Raw genomic sequence first — 21,185 nt, 5'->3', positions numbered from 1 at the left:
GTTGGGCAGACCCCCAGAGGTCTTTGACGGGTCAGGAATCCTCCAGGAGAAGGAACAGCAAACATGAAGGTGAGCGCAGGGACCCCGAGAAGCAAAGCTGGACATGGCTGGATGGGTCGGGAGAGCACCGGGAGATAAAGTGAGACGGGTGGGGTGGGGACTGCAGGCCTTTGAAGAGTTTGGATTTTATTCCAAGTGCAGTGAGAAGCCTTCCAAGGGTTTTAAGCAGAGGAGCTCTGAAGTTCTAATTTGCATTTTAAGTAAATCTCTGGCTGCTGCATGGAAAATGGATTACAGGGGCCAAAGTAGGAGCGGAGAGACCAGAGGAATGGAGACAGAACAGGGCTGTCCCCCAGGAAGGACCTGCCGGGACATGGGTAATGTGAGCACGTGCACACACACACACACACACACTCTCACACACACTCATACACACACACGCAAACACAGACACACATATACTTGTCAGGACTCAAGAACCCAGGGAAAAGGTGGTTGGGGGTCTGCAGATGGGGGCTACAGATGGTGAGGGGACCCCAGCATATAGCTGGGCGGTGGGGAACCTCAGTTTGTTCAGACAGGTCCCCCAAAATAATGGGAGAGAAGAAGAAATGGTGAGGGAAAATTATACTGGGGGCTTTACTAGGGAAGCCCTCCCCGAGTCAGCCCAAACCCATTAATTTTATTATTGTTGTTCATATTATTTTTAATGTTATTACTTTAACATTGAGCTTCTATGGTAAACTGGCACACCCGCCCCTTGATAGCAGGGGACAATGGTGGGGTAGTGTGTGGGGAGAGGAACGTGGAGGTAATTTTATTTACCTCCCGTCAATTGAGTACTTGATATTTTCCAGGCCCTACCAAGCATTAAGTTATTTGTTGGTCTATAAGACCGTGTTTCTGCCCTTAAGTCTGAATAGTGCCAGGAGCAAAATCCACAAGGATAGTTAAGGCTTTCTAGAGGATAAACGTGGAAGAGGGTTGGAGAAAGCCTTTTTGGAGGTGGCCTTAAAGGACGGAGGTTGGGTGGAAGACATTCCCGGTAGTGGGGCAGCATTTGTCAATGCTTGAACGTGGGAAAGCACAGGGTGTATATTTTCATCAAAGAAGGAATAATCCCTTTTGGGGATAATTCCAGGAACATGTTAGCGGAGTAGTGAAATATTGTCTGAAAGATTGGTTGGAGCCAGATTATAGAAGTTCGTGAAGGCTGAACTTGGACTTAGCTGTTCAGCCTTGGGGGAGCCTTTGAAGGTTTTGGATCAGGCCGCCGGTCTAGTTGCTCTGATAGAGGTGCAGGGGATGGGCTTGAAGAGTCGAGAGACTGGAACAACTTGTCTACTGCACAGATCCAAGCAATAGAAGATGCAGGCCTCATGTGGAGCAGGGGCACTGGGGTAGAGATTCGGGGGCAGATGCGGGAGTCGGTGGGAAGACTCTATAGGACTTTGGAACGAATTGGATGGGGCAGGAACAGAAATGACGATGTGTCTGAGTTTTTGAGCTGAAGTAGCTAAGAGATTGTTAGGGCTGCTAAGAAAAATGATAGGAATTCAGAGGATAGGGAAAGAGCTAGTTGGAAGAGCCAGAGAAGTGATGAACTCAGCTTTGGGCAGAGACGTTATGATTCTTACTCGCTCACCCTTCCCACATCAAAATCTCATTCCAGCCGTATTCCCTCAGCACTCAGACGGACGTTTGGCCAGCATTGAAGCCTTGAAAATAAGAATAGAATGTGGCCAGCCCAGAGCCCGACTGCATGGTTGGAATCAGATTATATCATTATTTCTCTTTCCTCTGCTTCCTCGACTCTTCCTACCTCTACATGGCGGATTCACTCAGGGCCACAGGCAGGGTCCATATCAGTTCTTTTTTTACTCCTGTGAACCCAGAGTACATCACAGTGCCTGGCAATGGAAGAGTTCAGTAAGTATTTGTAGATGGAAGGCAAGGAAAGAGGAAGGGAGGGAGGGAGGGAGCTGGGGAGGCCTTATTCATCTCAGTTCAGCACTGAACCTACCCCTCAGAAGGCCCTTAACTAATACCTGTGGGCCAGTGTTCAGTGGGTGAGTGACTGTTTGCAGGCTGAGCTTTCAGAGCTCCTCTCTGGTAGCTTCCATGCTTGCAGCGGTATGTTTACCTTTAAGGTTTGGATCTAAATTTTTCTTTCAAGTCCAAAGGCATTTATAAACCTGAGCCCAAAACAACAAGTGGACTGCATTTCTGAGGCGGGCGGGTAGGGCAGAAGGGAGAGCAAGAGAACCACTCTACTCCCCTTCCATCCCCTCCCCTCCCCTCCCCCAGTGACTTCTGGGATGGAGGTTCAAGCTACATAAACAGCGTGGGGGCGTTTTTCAGTGGGGTGAGCCACAAGCCCTGCCCCTGGGGATTGCCTGGTGAAAACTCAGGCGGAGAAATCAGTTTATGGAGAAGCCATAGACCTTCTGGTTTGGCTGTGTTTAGCAGCAAAACTGTGGGCATCTTTGGGGGGCAGGGCATGTTGGAAGTACTTGTCTGACCTCTTGGTATAGGAGTGGGGGCTACTGACTACAGGCCAAAGCAGCCCAGAGATGTCTACCCAGAAGAAACCAAGCTGGTCACCACTTTTCATAAAGGTCGGGTCTCCTCAACGCCTGGGTGGGGGTTTCTTGGCAGAATAAAAAGTCAGCTCTCATGGGAGCCACAGATGTGTGCATCTGTCCCAAAATCCAGTGAGAACACACAGAGAGACCTGGCTAATGACATTTCTGGCCACTTTTCACAGCTCTTTGTAATGCAGAAGTTAAAAAAAAAAAAAAGCTGCTTCTCCTGAGGCAATTATCATCTCAGGGATTTTCCTCAATGTTCAAGTGAATTTAGGAACAGTTGGGGGATAGAGTCTGGATGTTTACATCGTGTTCTGGCTGCTGGTTTCTAGGAAGTGACTGTTCTTCTCAGAGTGAGATCAAGACCCAGGCTGGGAGGCCTGAGTTCTAGTTCCAGCTCTGAGATTAACCAGTCGTGGGACCTTAGCTCAGTCGCCTGATCTCTCTGGGTATCCATACTTGCCTTCCGTATTGATGTTCAAGGGCTGCTATAACAAATTACCACAAACCAAGTGCCTTAAAACAAAAGAAGTGTAATCTCTCACATTTCTGGAGACTAAAAGTATGAAATCAAGGTGCCAGCCAGGGCCGCGCTCACTCTGAATTTCTAGGGAAGAATTGTACTTGTCTCTTCCAGCTTCCAGTGGTTGATGGAAGTCCTTGATGCTTCTTGGTTTACAGCCGCCTTGTCCCAGGGCTACCTCACAGCTGCAGCCATGCTGGTTCATAATTGAATTGTAACACTATTCAGCTGTTCCACAGCCGTGCTGTTCTCATGGCCGTGCTGTATCACAACCTAGCTGTTTGCACTGAATAAAGCTTGCTTCTTTATTGCACCCCCAAATTGGGGATTCCTGTTGGCGTTGAATTGGCACCAGTGACCACTGGTTAACATCCATCTGTTGACAACTGTTATCTCTGCCTCCATCTTCACAGAGCTGTCTTCCTTCTGTGTGTCTATTATTCTGTGTATCTTCTTCTCTTATAAGACACAATCATTGGATTTAGGATCCTCCCTAAACCAGTATGATCTCGTCCTATAGCTAATTATATCTGCAAAGACCCTTATTTGTCCAAATATGGACATGTTCTGAGGTTGAAATAGACGTGAATTTGGGGAGGCTAACACTTTTCAACCCAATACGCCTTCCTCCTTTAAACTGTGGTTGTACTTTATGAAGTCCAACATATGTAGTTCATAAACAATTACTAAGTGCCTGTTGGGTGCACAGTGCTGGGGAAGGGGCCTCCAAAGATAAGTCAGACGCTGTGGTGGGTTTTCCAGCCTCATTTATAACAAGCCCATGTCAGCTGAACTTGCACTAGGTCTGTTCAGGGTGGAGGCATCCAAGAAGCCAGGGCTTTTCCCAAGAAATGTAGCTGCTTAACTGTAACACCCGTATTTGCATTGACAGCCTCAAACTTGCTTGGATGTCTAAAGGAAATTGTCAAAGGTATCCGTTTTGGATCACGTGTTCCACTATAAAAATCTGCCTAAGTTGTCTTGGGGCTCACAAACGCTTACTCATTCCACAAACCCTCAATCCAACAATATTTGGAACATTGGCCGAAAAGTCGAAGAAGTCTTTGGCAGATCTAAAGCAAACATAACTGGGAGGCCGGCTCCGTCAACACTTCCAGGGAGGGGAGGAAGTGCACAAGCAGTCGGTGGCATGTGTGTCAGAGGATTTTAGGTAGAACTCACGTGAGCTAGAACACTTTCCGCTTTCATGGTTATATAGTTATTTGAATGAGTATTCGATAAAGTGGATTTGACACATCAAACCCATGGTTTTCTAGATAGCATTGCTTAAGACAAGGTTAAGTTTAAAAACTGAAGAGGTTTTAAGTCGTTTGAAAGAAGATGTTTCAGTGAAGAATAGTACAGAGGGGATATGTATAAGGTAACATGAGTGAAGGTAGCATGTCGGGGGCGTGGATATGGCAAATGTGGTCGGTGAGGTGGGTTATGGGAGCTACTCAAGGTTGGGGATACTGGTTGAGTGGATTAGAGAGTTTGGCATTTGTCCTTGGGTTTGAATCTCGGCTGCACTGTGTACTGACCTGGGAACCTCAGGCAAGTCAGCTAGTGACTTGGAGTATCGGGGTCCCCATCTGCAAATTGGGGGGTGTTGGGATCCCTTGTGGCACAGAGGGAATGATTCCTGTGGAGTGTGGAGCACTGGCACGGAGGAAGAGCTGATATAGGTTGGATGTGGCTATCAAGCCAGAGGTGCCTCCAATGGGATCCAGATGAGAAGACAGACCCAGACTCTGGTTGCGCCAGAGATGGGCCATGTGGGGCTGGCTGGGTGCCAGTGCTCTGAGCTGGAGGGTCCTCTAGAAATGCCTGACCCTGGGGCATGTCCTGGGAAGCAGCCTCATCCCTGTAGGCTTGAGGGTGGAATGAGACTCGGAGGAGATACTGCTTTAGTAATTCAGGAAGCTTTCGTTGGGGTTTTCTTGTTTGTTTTTTTAAGCTTCTACTGTGTGCCAGGTGCTTCATTTGAAGTTGTATTGCTCCTGCAACCACCCCATGGAAAAGTGGTGTGATTCCCATTTTACAGACGAGAACACTGAGGCTCAGAGAGACGAAGTAACTTGATCAAGGTCTTCTAGCAAGAAGAGGTGGAGGGAGAATTGGAAACCTCCACCGTCTTGTTCCATCTGGCGCCCTGATCCTACTGCCCTAGGGACGGGTGTCTGTAGCTGGATCCAGAGAACAGCCATGGTGTTGGACAGACCTGGTACAGGACAGGAGACAGGAAACGGAGCTGAAAATCCTATACCTCTTTGTACATAAGGAAGGATCCCCTAGGTACAGGCTTCCCACAGGCTTATGCTTTTCATGTCACCTGTCTTTCTAGAAAGGGGACACCAGGTCTCATTACCTGATCTGTGGCTTTCCCGTTTTCTTAGCAGCATAGTAGCAGATTCTATTGTCCAGAGGCGTCCTCTAGAGACCACGGGGGCAGGGGGTGGGGGATGCAATCTCATGGGATTAAAAAGCAATTTGAACATGAAATAATTCCCTGGGGCCTGGCAGTGACACAGAGAAGGGGATATAATTTGACATTTCTTGGAAATTGATGTTCGCGTTCCCAGTGGACCTGGGTTTGTGGACAGTCTTCTGCGTTATGTTTCCCTCACCATGGTTTGTGATGACTGCTGATTGCCCTTATGCATACAGGGTTCAAATTTCCACATGGACTTTCACTCGATAACAGGCCCAAGCTAGTGTGGCATTTGGATCTATTGCGGCTCACCACGTGTCTTTCTTGAACTTCGTGCCTTAACTCCTTCCCTACATGCCTACATGCTCCACAGGCAGAGACCATGGTAATAACAAGAGCTAATGCTAATCATACTGCGATGACTGTGAGTCAGACCTTGTTGTAAGCCCTTCACATGTTCTCAATTATTTAATCGTCAGCACAGCCCTCTGAGGCAAGTATAGTTAGCCTTGTTTTACAAATGAGACGCAGAGAGGTTAGGTGACTTGCCCAAGGTCACACAGTTCAGCTGGGGCAGAAGAAAATTAGAACCAGAGTCTGCTTTCTTTTCTTTTCTTTTCTTTTTAAGGTTTTTGTTTTGTTTTGTTTTGTTTTTTTGTGGTGGGGGGGAATTGGGGAAGGGGAACAGACAAGTTGTCCTTCAGTTTTAGTTGTGGAGGGTGCAGCTAGCTCAGCTCCAAGTCCAGTCACCATCCGGCTGCCAGTCGGCAGCTCACAGCCGCTCAGCTCAAGGTGCCGTGTTCAATCTTAGTTGCTGGGGGCGAAGCCCACCATCCCATGCGGGAGTTGAACCAGCAACCTTGTTGTTAGGAGCACGTGTTCTCACCAGCTGAGCCATCCGGCCACCTGCTGGCAACTTAGCGGTAGCTCAGCTCAGGTGCAGCTCACTGGCCCATGTGGGAATTGAACTGGTGACCCTATTACTCAGAGCTCGTGCTCTTAATCAACTGAGCCACTCAGCCAGCCCCAGAGTCTGCTTTCTTACTATGCCACACTGAGCTAGTTGCCTGTGAGTTCCTTTGACACACACCCAGCATACCCTGAGCAGATGTCTGTCACTGAGTTTATAATACTTGAGAGTACTCGTTTATTTTCCCATTTATCTCCACTGCGAGTTCTTTGAAGCTGGGGCATGGGATTATCCACTTCTGCTTCTCCAGGACACAGCATGGCACTTGGCACTTGGCGACTGTTTGATAATGTTGCTTTTGAAACAAAAGGATTTGAATTTGAAGTTCGCTTTCAGGAAAATTCACATCAGTGGGTGCCAAGAAATCAGGAAGAAGCCATTTGAGAAGCAAAAAGCCACAAGCTCATAGATGTGGCTGGTTGTGAGACATGAGGCCAAATGACCCAGCTCCTTGCTTGATGCCGAACGTTAGTGTGGTGCAGAGGTTGGTTTGCGATTCTGGAGGGGCTTGAGGCTTGGTGTTTATCTCAAGATGCGCCGAGCACAGCTTAGCCAGCTCTCCTAAACAATGGATAACCAGTTTGGCAGTGTGGTGGTATGGTGAGAGCATCCTGGGCTTGAAATCCGGCTCCACTGATGATTTTCTTTAAACCTTAGCTTCCTCTTCTGTAAAATGGGTTTGTTACGAGGATTAAATGAGATAGACAGTGAGAAGTGCTCAGTGCAATAACTTGACCCATAAGTCCTCAATAAATGTTACCTTAATACAGCTCACATTTTCAAAACATCTTTCCCATCGAGTGCCTACTGGATCTCCCAACACGGCTTGGCGAGGCCATTCTATAGAAGAGAACGCTGAGGCTGAGAGAGCACAAAAGTGATTGCTTACGTCCCCGGGTTAGAAAGAGAGAGAACAAGAGTCGGGCCAAGGCTGCCTCGGACCCACGGCCTTTACCCACATCACCCTACCGCCTTCGTATCATTGGGAAAGCTCGGGCTTTCCTTAAATTAAAAATAATAATAATAATGTATTGCAGTGAAATGCATATAACATAAAATCAGCCATTTAAAACGAATAACTCAGTGTCATTCAGCTCATTCACAATGCTGTGCAGCCACTTCTCGAGTTCTAAAACAGTGGCATCCTTACCCACAAAGCAGTTTTTCTCCATCCTCCTCTCCCTCCAGCGCATCTATCTGCTTTCTTTCTTTCTCTATGGGCTTACCTCTTCTGGGGATTTCTCATAAATGGAATCCTACAATAGGCAGCCTTTTATGTCTGGCTTCTTTCACGTGGCGTAATGTTTTTGAGGTTCATCCGTGCTGTAGAATGTGTGTGTGCTTTATTCCTTTGTCTGGTTGAATAATGTGCCACTGTGTGGATATATCGAGATCTGTTTATCCATTCGTTTGTTGATGGACATTTGGGTTGGTTTCCACCCTTTGGCTATTGTGAATAGCGTTGCTGTGAACGTGTATATACATCTACTTGTTTGAGTGCCTGTTTTCAAGTGTTTGGGGTATATACCACTTTTCTTAAATTTTAAAGGAATAGACAGATATGAGCAACACTATCGTTTCTAAATACTATGAAACCAGCAGGCATTTATAATTAAAGAATTTGGTTAATATCCATCTCATCCCCCAAAATACAGACTTCAGTTCTACGCATGTGGTTTAAATACCTCTACTTCTCTGGTCAATAATTAGAGTTTTAAACACACACACATATGCACGCACACACGTGCATACACGTGCCCATGGTGGCCACCGCTTTTCCACTGGTTGCTGTCCAACTGGGAGATTGTGTCCCTGTTGATGTTTATTGACATAATCTAATGTTGGGATTTTTGATGGCCTCCATTAGGCACTCAGCACCATTCATCGGATGTGAGAAAGGAGAGAGGGAGAAAAAGCGCCCTCTACAATTAGTCTTGGAACTAGAATCAGAAATACAAGCACAGTGATCTCCTAGTGATAAACTCCTTAATGGCATGTGCCATGTTTTATGCCTTCTAAAAATACATGTTCTTTAGCTCCAAGTTTAAGGCTTGGGGCTCTGCAAATATTTGTTCAATGCGCCCATCACAGCACTGTTTTGATGTGCTAACAAGCTTCTTAATGGAGATGGCTGCTGTGGGTGAAACAAGGAACCCCCAGGAGGAGAACAGAAAGGTTAGCTCACTTCCCAGGATGACAACTGTCACAGTTAATCCCGTGAGTGGGCACGGCCAGCAACGCCATGTCTTGCCATTGGCCTGTCTCTCCATGCTGCACCTGGTGGAAATGCCACTCTCAGTGATTATTCAAAGCAAGTCTCCCCAGTCTCCACCTGGTGGGCCTTCAGGCTGAGGCATCCTCTCTCCTCCATGGCCAGGCAGGCCAACCCAGGGCAAACAACATGTTTCTCTGCAGACCTACAGGCCTGGGTTCAAATCTTGACCAGGCCACTTCCTGGCAGTGTTATTTTGGACAAATAACATAACCTTTCTATGCCTCCTTTCCCTCATGAGGGTCCAGTAATCATGAAATGAGCTTGAGCTTGTAATGTGTTTAGCGAGGTGTCTGACGTGCGTTAGGGACTCAGCGCTGTGACTGTCGTTGCTCTGTCTTTCCTTCCTTCCTCCAGAAGAAAGACATCTCTGTTTCTGGTGGATGATAGAAGCTATGTTCTAAACTACATGACTCCTCTGCTCTCCTAGAGGGCAGTCCAAAGGGGATGATAAACATGAAAAGAAACAGAATTGGCATACCATGTGCTGCTGGAACACAGGAGCAGCAAACTCTGATGGTGGGTGTGGACCTGTCTTTACTGAGCGTGGCTCCCTAATTTGGTTCTGAGAGGATGAAGAGCAGTTTACCTGGTGGAGAAGGTGGGACTGGTGTTCCCAGCGAGGGTCCAGCATGGGCAAAGGCAGGGAGCTGTTTCTGACAAACTGAGCAATGTGGCTGGAGGTTAGGCCGCTTGAGGCCTCCAGGTTTGTGTGTGTGTGGGGGGGTGGGGATTAGTAAATGACAGAGCACAACAGTGTCTCTCTTTGTAGCTCCCCAGCACTAGGCCTGCTCTTTCAGACACCTCACGTACCCGTCACCTTGCAGGAGCTGCTCTCTACTCAGCTCCCTCACTCCCACGGCAGCCCTGAAGGTTTGCCATGCCCCTGATTTTCTCCAGCCCTGCCAGTCCACTCCTGGCCTCAGCAGCCTTCTCTTCCTTGTTCTGCAAGTCAGGACAGAGGCTCAGCCAAGCTGCTTCTAGAGAGATGACCCCAAGCAGAGAAAGGCCAGCTGAATGCCTGTGGGCAGGGACCCGGGGCCGTGTCTTGGGGACAGACACAAAGGAAGAGGGATCACTTGGAATGAATGTAGCCCCAATCCTGACTTGGCGACTTAAGACTCCTGTGGGATCCTGGGCAATTCACAGAGCCTCAGGTTCCACAGGGGAGAGTGGGGATCATAGCACCAGCTTGCGTTTGTGGGTTGAGATAATGCACTCAAGTGCCTGGCACAGCCCCAGTGCTCAACACCCGGCTTTTGTGGGCACAGGGTGAGAAAACTGGAGACGGGCTTACGTTTCTCATGTCCGGAACAGGCTGCCAAAAGGGCTCTTGAAGTTTCAGCTCAGCAGGTGCTGCTGGGAGGAGCTCTAAGAACTGGCTTCGTGCCTTTCCTTGCTGTGTGATTTTGAACCAGACACTGGGTCTCTCTGAACGAGGCTAAACATAGGGGACCTACAACTACTCCCAGCAGCAGGGTCCCAGATGCATTCATGGCAAACATATCTCAAGGGCTGTTATTTTGCCTTTTTTTTTTTTTGCAAGATGCGTAACACTCGATGGTGAGAGGCCTAGGGAGGAGCATGTGGCCAGAGGACGATGACCACTGGCAGACCATCGTGCAGGGCCGGACTGGATTGGGCAGAGCCCTCCTAGGTCCTCTGGATCCGACAGCCTGGCTCTGCATACCTGGGAGTCAAGCACATCCAGACATGGAGAAAATTCTGGGCAATTCAGGGGCCGCGATGTGAAAAGAGGAACCAAGGGTACATGGACCCTGGGAACGGGCCTTGGAGATAGAGCCTTCCGAGGTCGTCCAACTTCATAAAGCTGCAAAACCACTTTTTCAAAGGAGGCCCAAAATAGGAAACAGACAAAAGCAAAGAAGGAGTCCTCAGGCGGTTTAATTCTTCATTGTGTGGTGGAAAATGCCTCATTGTTTGTGGCAAGTCAGCAGAGCACCAGGGTGGAGGGTCCCAGACTTCATTTCCTTTACCAATAAAAATTAAAAAAAAAAAAAAAAGAACTGACATCTGCATCTGGTTGAAAACTTCTTCCTGTTGTAGAATAAGGACGTGAAAAAAAACCCAGCTACCATCTCCCAGCACCATTATTGCACCGAAGAAAGATTTGTCCCCTCCTCACACCAGATAGGAAGGACAGGGCTTAACAAGGAGGGTGCTCAACTTCATAAAAACTCTGCCTCGGCCTGAGTTTGCTCATTTGCTTATTTGAAACCTGAAGCAGCAAAGCAGTAGGTGGGAACCCCTTCCGGGGGGGTTTCTGGCTCCACAGTTTGAAGAGGGTTGACTTTATCCCGATTCCTCATTTTACAGATGTGGAAACTGATGCCCTAAAAACAAGATGGCCCATTCATTGAATGACACTTTGTAAACATTTATTCCATGCCATGCATCATGCTTGGGTTAATACTGAGGCTTCAGATTGAAATTCTATCTAGGAGGGCTGGATACCGTAGAGAGTCAGTGGTAGATTCATTCATTCATTCATTCATTCATTCATTCATTCATTCATTCATTCATAGCTTACTGAGCCACTGCAGTAGACCAGCTAGATGGAAATACAAACTCTAAACAGGGCCTACAAGATACAGCCTAATGGGGTTTAAGGCTGATGGGGCAGACAGATCAAAGGAAAACTGAAGAAAGCAAAACAATGATTTTAGAGAGTGAAAGTGATACAAAGATATGAAACAGGATAACATGAGAGAATGACAATGGGGGTGGTGGTCACATATCTCTGATGAAGCGATATTTGTGTGAAGACCTGAACCATGAGAAGAACCTGGTCGTGCAAAGAACTGGCAGAAGAACATTTCAGACAGAGGACATGGCAAGAGCCACGGTCCTGCGGTGGACGTGGGCGTAGTGTGGGGAAGCGGCAGCGTGGAGGTTTCAGAGTGGCGGGTGGTGATGGTGAGGGGGGAATGGAGGGGAGAGGGGGTGAGGGCAGGCACAAGGGCTTCATCTGCTGACCCTCAGGGCAGAGAGCCCAGGGCTGGCCTCTCAGCAGGCATGCAGCTCGGGCGCCCAGAGGCCTCACGCTGGGGGTCTGCCTGAGCTTTGGCCAGTGTGGAAATGGAAACCCATCTGTACCCCAGCCTGTGACATGGCGGGGGCACTCCTGGGGGGCTTCCTAGCTCCCAGTTGGGACCCACTTTCCACCTTGACACATGATCTGGATACAGAGTGGGGTGAACTGGGGGCTGGAAGCATGTCTCCCATCATCTCAGTGTCCTTAAACCAAGTGACCGGCAGAAGTCTGTCCCCATTCCAGAAGGTGACCGAGAATGTAGAGGCTTAATTCTGCAGTATCACTGCTGACCAGCCCTCGTAGGGCCTACTGGACTTGAGGGGCACCCTCAGAGTTGGGGTGGGTGTCTGGAGACCTGCTCAACTGAGGTAGCACCTCGTCCCCTTGGGTGTGCGTGTGTGTGTGTGTGTGTGTGTGTGTGTGTGTGTGTGTGTGTGTGTGTAAAGGGGGTCTGTGTGGTTAGGGACTGACGAGATTCACTCAACAAATATTTCTTGAGCACCTACTGGATACTGGGGATTATCCTAGGCCCGGAGGATGCTGTGGTGATGATAAATAACATACCTTAGATAAACCCAGGTCGTGGTGAGTGCGCTGAAGGTAATTAAAGGGGCTGATGAGCAGAGTGATGGGGCTGCGGAGTGGAGCCACTCCAGATCGGATGATCAGGGAAGACTTCTCTTTGAGGGGGGGCAGTTGAGACTTGAGCTTGAGAACCTGCCAGTCATGGGATATTAGGAGGCAGAGGGGCCACCAAAAGCACCGAGGGAACAAGATTGCATGTTCCAGGGACGTAAAGAAGGCTAGGTGGCTGGAGCAGAGAAAGCTGGGGAGATGAGGCCAGAGCAGCAGATGGAGGGTCTTGCTGAACTTCACATGTCAGAGACTAAGGAGATAGACAAAACCAGTCCTTTCCTTTCCCCACTTATGTCCAGGAAACAGAATCCACGTCAGTGTGAAAAGAGCTGGTAAGGTAAAGAAGGCATTAGAGTCTAGAGACCTGAGTTACCGTTGTGCTTTCCTGTGTGACCTGGGACAAGTCTGCTGCCCACTCTGGGCTTCTCCTATGTAAAAACAAAATTGCTAGATCAGACCAGTTAGTGCCAACTCAGACCGGTGATAGTGGCTGCCAGTGCACTGTGTTGAAAGGATGCTGAGGTCCCTCCTGGGTTGATCAGCAAAGAGTGCTGGAATCGATTAGTGATGTCTGCCATGGGTGAGACATTAGAAGGTGGCTGTATGTATGCCACACATTTGCCATTCCTGGGTCACTTACAACTAAAATTGGCAGGAGACCGCATTGGATATGCTTGTGCTTGTACCTCTCTTCAGCATCTGTGTATTTTCCTCTCTTATTCATCAGAATTGTAGTAGCTAATACGTTACACAGCCTTAGAGTTTATACCACGCCCTGGTGTTCATTACCCATGAAGTCCTCATAGCAACCCTGGGGGAGGGTCTTTACGTCTCTTCTCCATACACTGGGTTTTGAGGCCCAGAGAACTTCTTTCTGGCCATGCAGCCAGTGAGCGGCAGAGCCAGGATTGGAACCCATCTCATTACGAACACCACACTGTTTCTGCTATAACGGCTGCCTTCTAAGAGAAGGCGAGGAGGCTGGGCCCTGACAGAGAATCACTGAAGGAATGAGCCTACGAGAATCCATGCTGACTGCCTGCTTCTCCTGTCCTTTCCTGCTGTCTCCAGTGAATTCTGCCTCCTAATCCAACTGAATATAGATTTACTGGAAGGACCTGGCTCCCAAGCTGCCCGTTGTCTGGGTGCAGGAGGTGGGCTGGCCCAGTAAGAGTCTGGCAGCTCTCCCTTCTGACTGCTGCCTGCTTTTCCTCTTTCCCCCATTTTATCTCAGTCTGTCCCTGCCAAGGAGGCATGAGAGGGCGACAAAGCAGAGCGCCCAGATCCAGGGGAGAAGGACTGTGAGGGCAGAGGATCCTGTGGCCAGCTAGGCTCTGGTGCCAGCACTGTGGTTATCAGCCCTGGTGCAGTCGACTCTAGTGATGGGGCTAGTCTAGTGAAGGCCCCCTCTCAGGGAAGCGAGAGGCCAGAGGGGCAGGTGTCGGGGTCTGCTTACCACCTGGTGAACATTGCCACCACAGCAAGCTGGAGATGCAGCTGAGGGCATGCCCACAGGGGCCCTCCTGGTCTCAGCCCTGACTTGGCTGCCCGCCAGCATCTTGAGCTTGAGCAACTCACTTAATCTCTCTTTCTCATAGTAAAATTGGAGTTGTATTAATTATCACCCAAATAATGCCATATAACAAAAGACTCCAAAGCTCAGTGGCTTAAAGCAACATTTATGCTCACGTTCAAGGGCTGTGGGCTGGCTTGCAACTTGGCAAGGCTGGCCTGGACTCCAGGCCCTGGCTGCAGGTTGGGTCTGCATCTGCTCCACAGGCCGCTCGTCCTTCTTGGACCAGCAGCCGCTGAGGTCTGTGGTCCCTCTATGTATTTATTCTGCGGCAGTGGCTCCCAAGACATGTTCTTCTTACAGCAGTTGACCAGAATGCAAGAGGGCCTTCCCAGGACATGCAGGGACATCCATGCCTCTGCTCTGACATCCCATTAGTCAAAGCCAGTCTCATGGTCAGGCTCAAGGTCAAGGCATGGGCGGTCCCTGGCCACATGAGGCGGTGGCAGGAGTATGGATGAACAGTTCTCTTATGGGGAGGGAAGACTTGGGAACGCGGACTCAAGCTACCACTGAGATGCAGAAGGACTCACATACCAACCACTGCTCATTTCACCACGCACTCAGCACGTGCCAGGTGCCCCGCCAAGTGCCTCAGGTGCAGCACCTGGGAGGTGGCCGTTCCCCATTCCATCTGCTTCACAGGTGGGGAAGCGAGGCCCCAGGAGCTGAAGTCTCATCAGGCCACCGGATCCTGAGTCTGAACCCTTAGCCAGTCTGGTCCAGGCACTTCTCCCAGTGGGGTTTCTCTTACATGCAGCCTAACAACGGTGCCCAGAGGCACCTGCACGTATTCCTGCTTGACAGACGGGATGCGTGAAGCCAGAGAGGAGAGTCCCGTAGCTGAGCTCATCCACCCGGGAAGCCCGGGAGTCTGTCCGAAGACCTCTGATCCTGTCCGTGCTGAGTGCTAAGACTTCCTTTTGGCCTTAAACATTTATTAGGCTAGGATGGCAGAGAGCACCGGCTTGCAAGTCAGGATGTCCACAGTTTGCCTCTGCTCGGTGAGTGATGTGGGCAAGGCCCCGTTGTTTAACTTGGCTGCTGCAGAACTGACGGTGAATGGCAGGAAAGCCCATTTCCTCCGAGAGCCCTGCCAGTGCCGCCCTGCCCTACCCTGCAAGGGACGCTATTTCTATACATCCTCCCTGGGCCCTGACCCTGACCTTCCTCTGCCCCCGGCTCTGAGGCTGGGGAGAGCCTGGGGCCTGAGGGCCAGAGGATTTCCTGGCTCAGCCCCACCAGCTGGCCAGAAAGGGTTCAGCAGGGCCCCCACCCCAGCTCCTCGCCTGGCTCCTCTGTTTCCAGCTGATTGGGGCAGGCAGGGCGGATGGCACAGGCTTTGTTGAAGGGTGGCTGGCCCGGTGTCCTGTGATTGTCTAATACCCAACTCCCTGCTTGTCTCCTCTGAAAAGCAAGAGGGGGGAGGCCAGTGCCAGCTTTACTCCTGGCAGGGCTGGCGCACCCTCCTTTCTTTTGCCCTCCTCCACATTATCCCTCCTCCTACCGATCCCCCAGGGCTCGGAAACTCAGCAGCCAATGTCTGCCTCTCATCCTCGCAGGGGGAGGGGGGAGGAAACGAATTGTTATTTACTGACCTTCTTTCATGCGCCAGACACTATATAGCATCGTTACTATATTGATATATAATATAATTATCGTGCGTCCTAGAATGTCCTATTATATCAATAAAAGAGCCCCTCTGGCCTGAGTCCTGGCCCTGTTGCTGAAAGCACGTGGCTTCACTTCCCTGAGCCTCAGTGTCCCCATTTGCCAAGTGGCCTCAGTGATCTCTCCCAAGCCCGACATTCCAGAGTCAGGCCTGACAGGCCCCTCTTCAGAAAACATTGTAGGTCTTTGCCTGCCTGAACAGGGAAAATCTTCTTAGACTGGGGTTTTATGGATTGTTTAGAATATCCACCAGTACCTAAGCCATCAATGTTTCTTTCTTTTTTCTAAGAAATTTTTATTGGGGAACAGTTTTTCCAGGACCCATCAGCTCCAAGTCAAGTAGTTGTTTCAATTTAGTTGTGGAAGGTGCATCTCAGTGGCCCATGTGGGAATCGAACCGGCAACCTCGGTGTTATGAGCCTGCGCTCTAACCACCTGAGCTCACCAGCTGCCCCGAGGTTTCTTGTTTCTAGATGTGAACCTGGTTCTGAAGATGCAGTCAGCTTGTTCTGAACCCTCTTCCTTCAGCGTCGCCTTAGGACAGGCTCTTCTTTTGAGTGGTTGGGGCTGATCCGTGTCAGAGGCAGGGGACTAGACAACATAACCCTTCTGCTTCCTTCGGGCATTTGTGTGTGCGTCTGTGAAGGAATTTGCACCCCAACAAGCTTCTTAGTGCTAATTAAAGACCTGAAAGAGGCAGGTAATTATAAGGAGGGGGTTGAGGTATCTTGACTTTTGAGGGTGGGGGTGGGGATGGGGGACTGCAGCAACTGCTGCATTTCACGCCAATCACAGGGGCCCAGGGAACCCGACTCTGTGTGTGTGTGTGTGTGTGTGTGTGTGTGTGTGTGTGTCCTCTATAACTGCTAATTGTCAGGGTGAAAATATTTTCGCATGTTCGCTCTCCAGGAGAACATTATTACTGAGCATACTGGCAGCCTTCTGAAAGTCAGCCGGCCACAGTCAACATGGAAATCCTAATTAATAGACGTTCATGCCGCTCTTGGGCATGGCAGCAGAAGTAATTATCATGATTTAATTGACTTTTCTTCCCTCTGTTATGCACTCCGCTTTTTCCATTTTCTTGAGCTGAGAAGGTGTTCTTTTTTTAACCTCCTTTCTCTCTTTTTTTTCCCCTTTCATACAGACTGTCTCTCACACCAGTGTTCTATTTGTCAAATCCTATTACAGTAAATATTGTGACAGCACAAATCTCTATATTACAGAAACGTCCAGAGCCTGAGCCAGTGGCTTACTTATTGGGAGCATATTGGTTTTGTAAAGGTGCAGTCAGACCCAGCAAAGTGTCTGGCAAGGAGATGGGGAATCGATTTGCTCAGAGGTTCTGGTTCCGGCAAGCTCCTTGGGGCTACAGGAGACAGAGGGCCACCACCTGCACTAGCGCCACTCAAGGGCAGTTGCTGTCAAGATACACTCAAGGCTCAAGGCAATCCAAGAGGCAAAAATGGGACACCTCTGAGCTCCTGGAGCCAGAAAGCCGCCTGAAAATTTTTTTCCCTGGTCAGGCTCCCTCAGGATGGCTCATTGCTCTCTCTGCTTTCTAGTATGGTCTGCTAATTTATCTTGACCTTGACCCTCTGGTGAGTGAACCCCAAGCCCTCATAGGTTTTAGTTCAGCTTCCCATAATGAACTAGCCATGTGTTCTGAGCCTCCCTTTGCAAGCCTGAGTGCCTTCCACACCAGATCATACCTTACCCTCTAAAGGTCAAGGGGTGGGCTTCCCTGGGCACAGGGGTCCTCCCTGGTCCAATCAGCTATGGCAAGGAGGCAGGATCATCTAGCCCACTGCCCACTCCTCAGGAGCAAAGCCTTTTGCAAATAGATGAGATTGTGGGAGGAGCCAGCAGAGCACTGGAGAGCTAGCCTGCTTCGGTTCAAATCCTGGTTTGGCTACTGACTTGCCCTGTATCCTTGGGCGAATTACTTAAATGTTCTGTGTCTTGGTATTCCCATCTATAAAATGATAGCACCTACTTGATAGGGTTGTTATGAAAAAATAAATGACTTTAATCTTGTGACATACCAGATAAGCACTCAATAAAATGTTAACTTAGTAGGGTCAGGTGGGCAGAGGAGGCCACCTCCAATGTCTGATAAGCTAATGAGAATATCCTAGAGTTACAGACGTTGAGGATGGTGAGGACACCAGGCAGTCATCTAGTGTAGCCCCCTCCTTGTCCACAAGGAGAAACTGAAGCACACAGGGGATATAACTTTTTGTAAGGTCAAATAATTTTGATTAATAGGATAGTGGATGTTTTGGCATGGAGCTAAATTTCAGACCAAGACATTTCCTTAGGTTACATTGGGTATTACTGAGAGCACTTGACTTTGAATTAGAACATTACAGATAAATTAAGGTAGAAGAGAAGACAAACCTGGGATTCTTCTATTTCTTTTCTTTGTCTCCATACAGGAATTCTCAGTTAGGCTCATATTAAAGTTTTAACCTTTTTGAAGTACATCATCTCTCTCAGATGATTCTTATGTGTTGGGTCAGTGGGCAAGATATCACCAATTAGCTGTTATTCTAGACACTTGGTTTCTCTGAGCCTCAGTTTCCTCATCTGAAAATGGGGATATGCTGCCCTTTATGGACTGAAAGTTTCTCAAGGACAGTGACAGTTTCTTCTTGACCTCCTCTCCCCCTCCTAGGATGCTGTAGCACACGGTAGATATCCGCTGAAATTTCTGGAAGCGAGCTTTGTGATCACTCGAGGTAGTAGTGAGGGTTAGAAGGAGTCAGGTATGGAGACAGGCTGTGTGGGTGGTGGTGCTCCTGACAGGTGAGTCCATTAGATACAGGAACTGAGGTTCCAAGAAGTTAAGATGCTCCAAACCATGACCGTAATGGAGAAAGGATCACCTTTGTTGGGTCTGTTTCTTAGGATGGCTGGGGATGAAGGCCAGACTGGAGGGGGTTGAGAAGTGAGTGAAAGATGTAGAAATGGCAACGAGAGGTGGAGACAACGCCTTTGAGAAGTCTGGCTGTAGAAGGCAGAAAAGAGAGAGGGTCACCACGGTGCATGGGGGTGGTGGTTAAGCAGTGAAGACACCAGAGAACTTTTTACATGTTGATGAGACAGGGCCAGGTGGAGGAGGTGCTCAGTAAATGGTTCCTGAGTTAAACAAACTTCCATCCGAACTCTCAGGGTTGCCAGGCTCTTTCCTGGCATTTTCAAGAATGGTTGTGGACGAGGTGGTTGGGACTAATGGAGAGCCAAAGGCTAGAGTGTTGGCTAAGGCAGTGCTGGGCCCTGTAAGAGGTAAACGCTGAATCTCAGTGGCTTAACACAAAGCAATAGTTTAGTGAAAGTGTGCGTTGGGGGCAGCTTTCCAAGCCCAACATGTGTCTTCTAAAGGTCATCATGGAAGGAGGAAGAAAAGGTAGAGAGGGCTTATCTGCTTACTGGTCACATTGGCCTGTTGGCCTGGAAAAGCTCACATCACTCCTGCTCCCACTGGTAAAAATGTATCACATGGCCACCATGTGCAAAGGAGGCTGGGAAATGTAGTTCCTGGCTGGGCAGGCCCTTCCCAGCCATAGCTCTTCAATCTGGAGGAGAGCTTGAGTGTGTAGGGGCCAATCTCCTCTGCCCTGGAATTATAACCCCTTCCAGTTATCTGAGGAGCACTTCCCAGCAGCCTGAGGGGACAGTCTTAAGTCTGGGAAAATATCAGAAGCTATATGAAGACCAAGATCCTGCTCTTGAGGGCAAAAGAAAGATAAGTTGCTGATCAATTTTTTCTCCAACTATATAATAGTAAGTCCTGCCAGACCAAGTTAAAGGGATTAAAGGAGCAGGGTTGGCACAAGCAGGTGGAGCTGAGTTTGAGCACTTGTATTTTTACCCACTGGCTGTATGACATTGGGCAGCCCTCTGATCTTTCTCAGTCTTTGGAAAATCCTTCCCCAGGTGCTGTGAGGATCAGCGAGACACTCCCGGCATAGAGTCAGCGCTGAGTGAGCTGTTGCTGTTAGGATGTCTCTCTCCCTTCATCACATCATCAGCAGTGAAAGGCTTTGACTTAGGTTTCAGACCAAAATGAGCAGAAGTGATGTTGCTGTGGGACAGTTTTGTCTTCAGCATCCGACATCACTCCCTCAAACAATTATAAAAGCTCATTTGAGTCAAGTAGCTGGAGGAGGAGGAGAGAGAGGGGAGAAGGAGTGAGAAGTCATCCCCTTGGAGCTGGGTGTTCCCATCCCACTCAGACCCGAAGACCAGGATCCACGGGGCTTGTTTCTTCTTAGGACAGGTCCTGGAGCTCTGCTCTACGGCCAGCTGCTGTAAATCAGTGAAAACACAAGGCTTGGCACTGGCCACGCCTACCCCCTACCTTCTGCTTTCCAGGGTCTTCCCTCAGTGTCAAACCTGCCTCACCATCGCCGTGGGGGGTTTGGAGTTAAGGCCTTTGAGTTTCCTTGAGTTCGGCTGAGTTCTAAGAAATCTCTAGGCTCCGGTGCTTTTGCAGTCTGTCCTCTGTGGTTTTTCCCGTCGGCGAGGGAGGCGCGGGTTGGCGCCCCTCGTTCCATGCCCTTCCTAACGGTCATTATTTCGCATTCTAAGTTCCTGGTCCTGCTTCCTGATTTAGTGTGGTCCTTTGTTGCCTTCCCCCCACTTTAGCTAACCTGTTGGCTTCTTTGGGGGCCTCTGACCACCAGTGAGCTTGGTTGGGGGCAGGACCAGGGGATGCGGTGGCCTCAAAGCCTGTAAGGAAATCAAGCTGTGAGGGAGCCGGTAACCGAAAGGACTATTACCCCAGGAGGGGAGCTACCGACACTTCTGCTCTACTTCACACCTCTGGGGCAGTCAGGGCCACTCTGTGACTTGCAAACAAAGCTGGGCCATTGGCCTGGGGCTGTGGGAAGCCAAGCAGGACAATGGGAGGAAGGAGAAAGCACGGAGATAAAGCCCAGGGCCCCAGGGTCTGGGCCTGGGATTCCTGAGGCAGGCTCCTCCAATGCCCAGGCAGAGGAGGCTTCTTATAAACATGGGCTGGGTTTCCTGCGTTTACAGGGCTCATGCCATTTTTTTATTGTGCTGTTATTGTTGAGATAATTATTCCATTTCAGGAGAAGGCTGAGCGAGGACAGACATGTCTGATGTTTCCACAGGGACACTGCTATCATTCATTCATTCATGCCAGAGACATTTATGGGCTTTGCTTTGCTTGCTGCTGGGAATACAAAAAACATCTGCCCACCCCTCTTCTCAATAAACTCTTCTTGGTCCTAGAGACAGACACCAAACAGATTCTCGCAGCTCAGTGTGGCCAGAAAAACAGTAGGAGGGTGCCCGAGGTTTAGAAGTGGAGCTGAGGATGGAGAGAGTGACTGCCTTTGGGGTGATAGGCATGGGTCAGGGCTGAGGGCTGGGAGGCCAACCATCGTCTGCCCCAAGTGCCCTAGATGCCCCGTGAATATCAAAGGTGGGCAAAGG

At 49.4% G+C, this 21,185-nt stretch overlaps 1 protein-coding gene across 7 annotated transcripts in view; it reads left to right on the top strand.

Annotated features, from left to right (window-relative positions):
* TSPAN18 (tetraspanin 18) overlaps window positions 1-21,185 on the top strand; it is a 179,784-nt gene that overhangs the window by 69,388 nt on the left and 89,211 nt on the right. The window contains exon 1 of one of the 7 annotated variants that reach the window (XM_019659964.1): window positions 19,297-19,505. The exons of the other annotated variants lie outside the window; for them this stretch is intronic. The gene's annotated coding sequence lies outside the window, so the exon portion shown is untranslated. Of the gene's footprint in view, window positions 1-19,296; window positions 19,506-21,185 lie in introns of those variants that run through there. 7 annotated transcript variants of the gene reach the window in all.

The sequence above is a fragment of the Hipposideros armiger genome, unplaced genomic scaffold, assembly GCF_001890085.2.
Source record: "Hipposideros armiger isolate ML-2016 unplaced genomic scaffold, ASM189008v1 scaffold_309, whole genome shotgun sequence".
Classification (NCBI taxonomy): Eukaryota; Metazoa; Chordata; class Mammalia; order Chiroptera; family Hipposideridae; genus Hipposideros; species Hipposideros armiger.
Note: the sequence above shows the minus strand (reverse complement) of the source record. Positions and strands in the feature narration are given on the sequence as shown.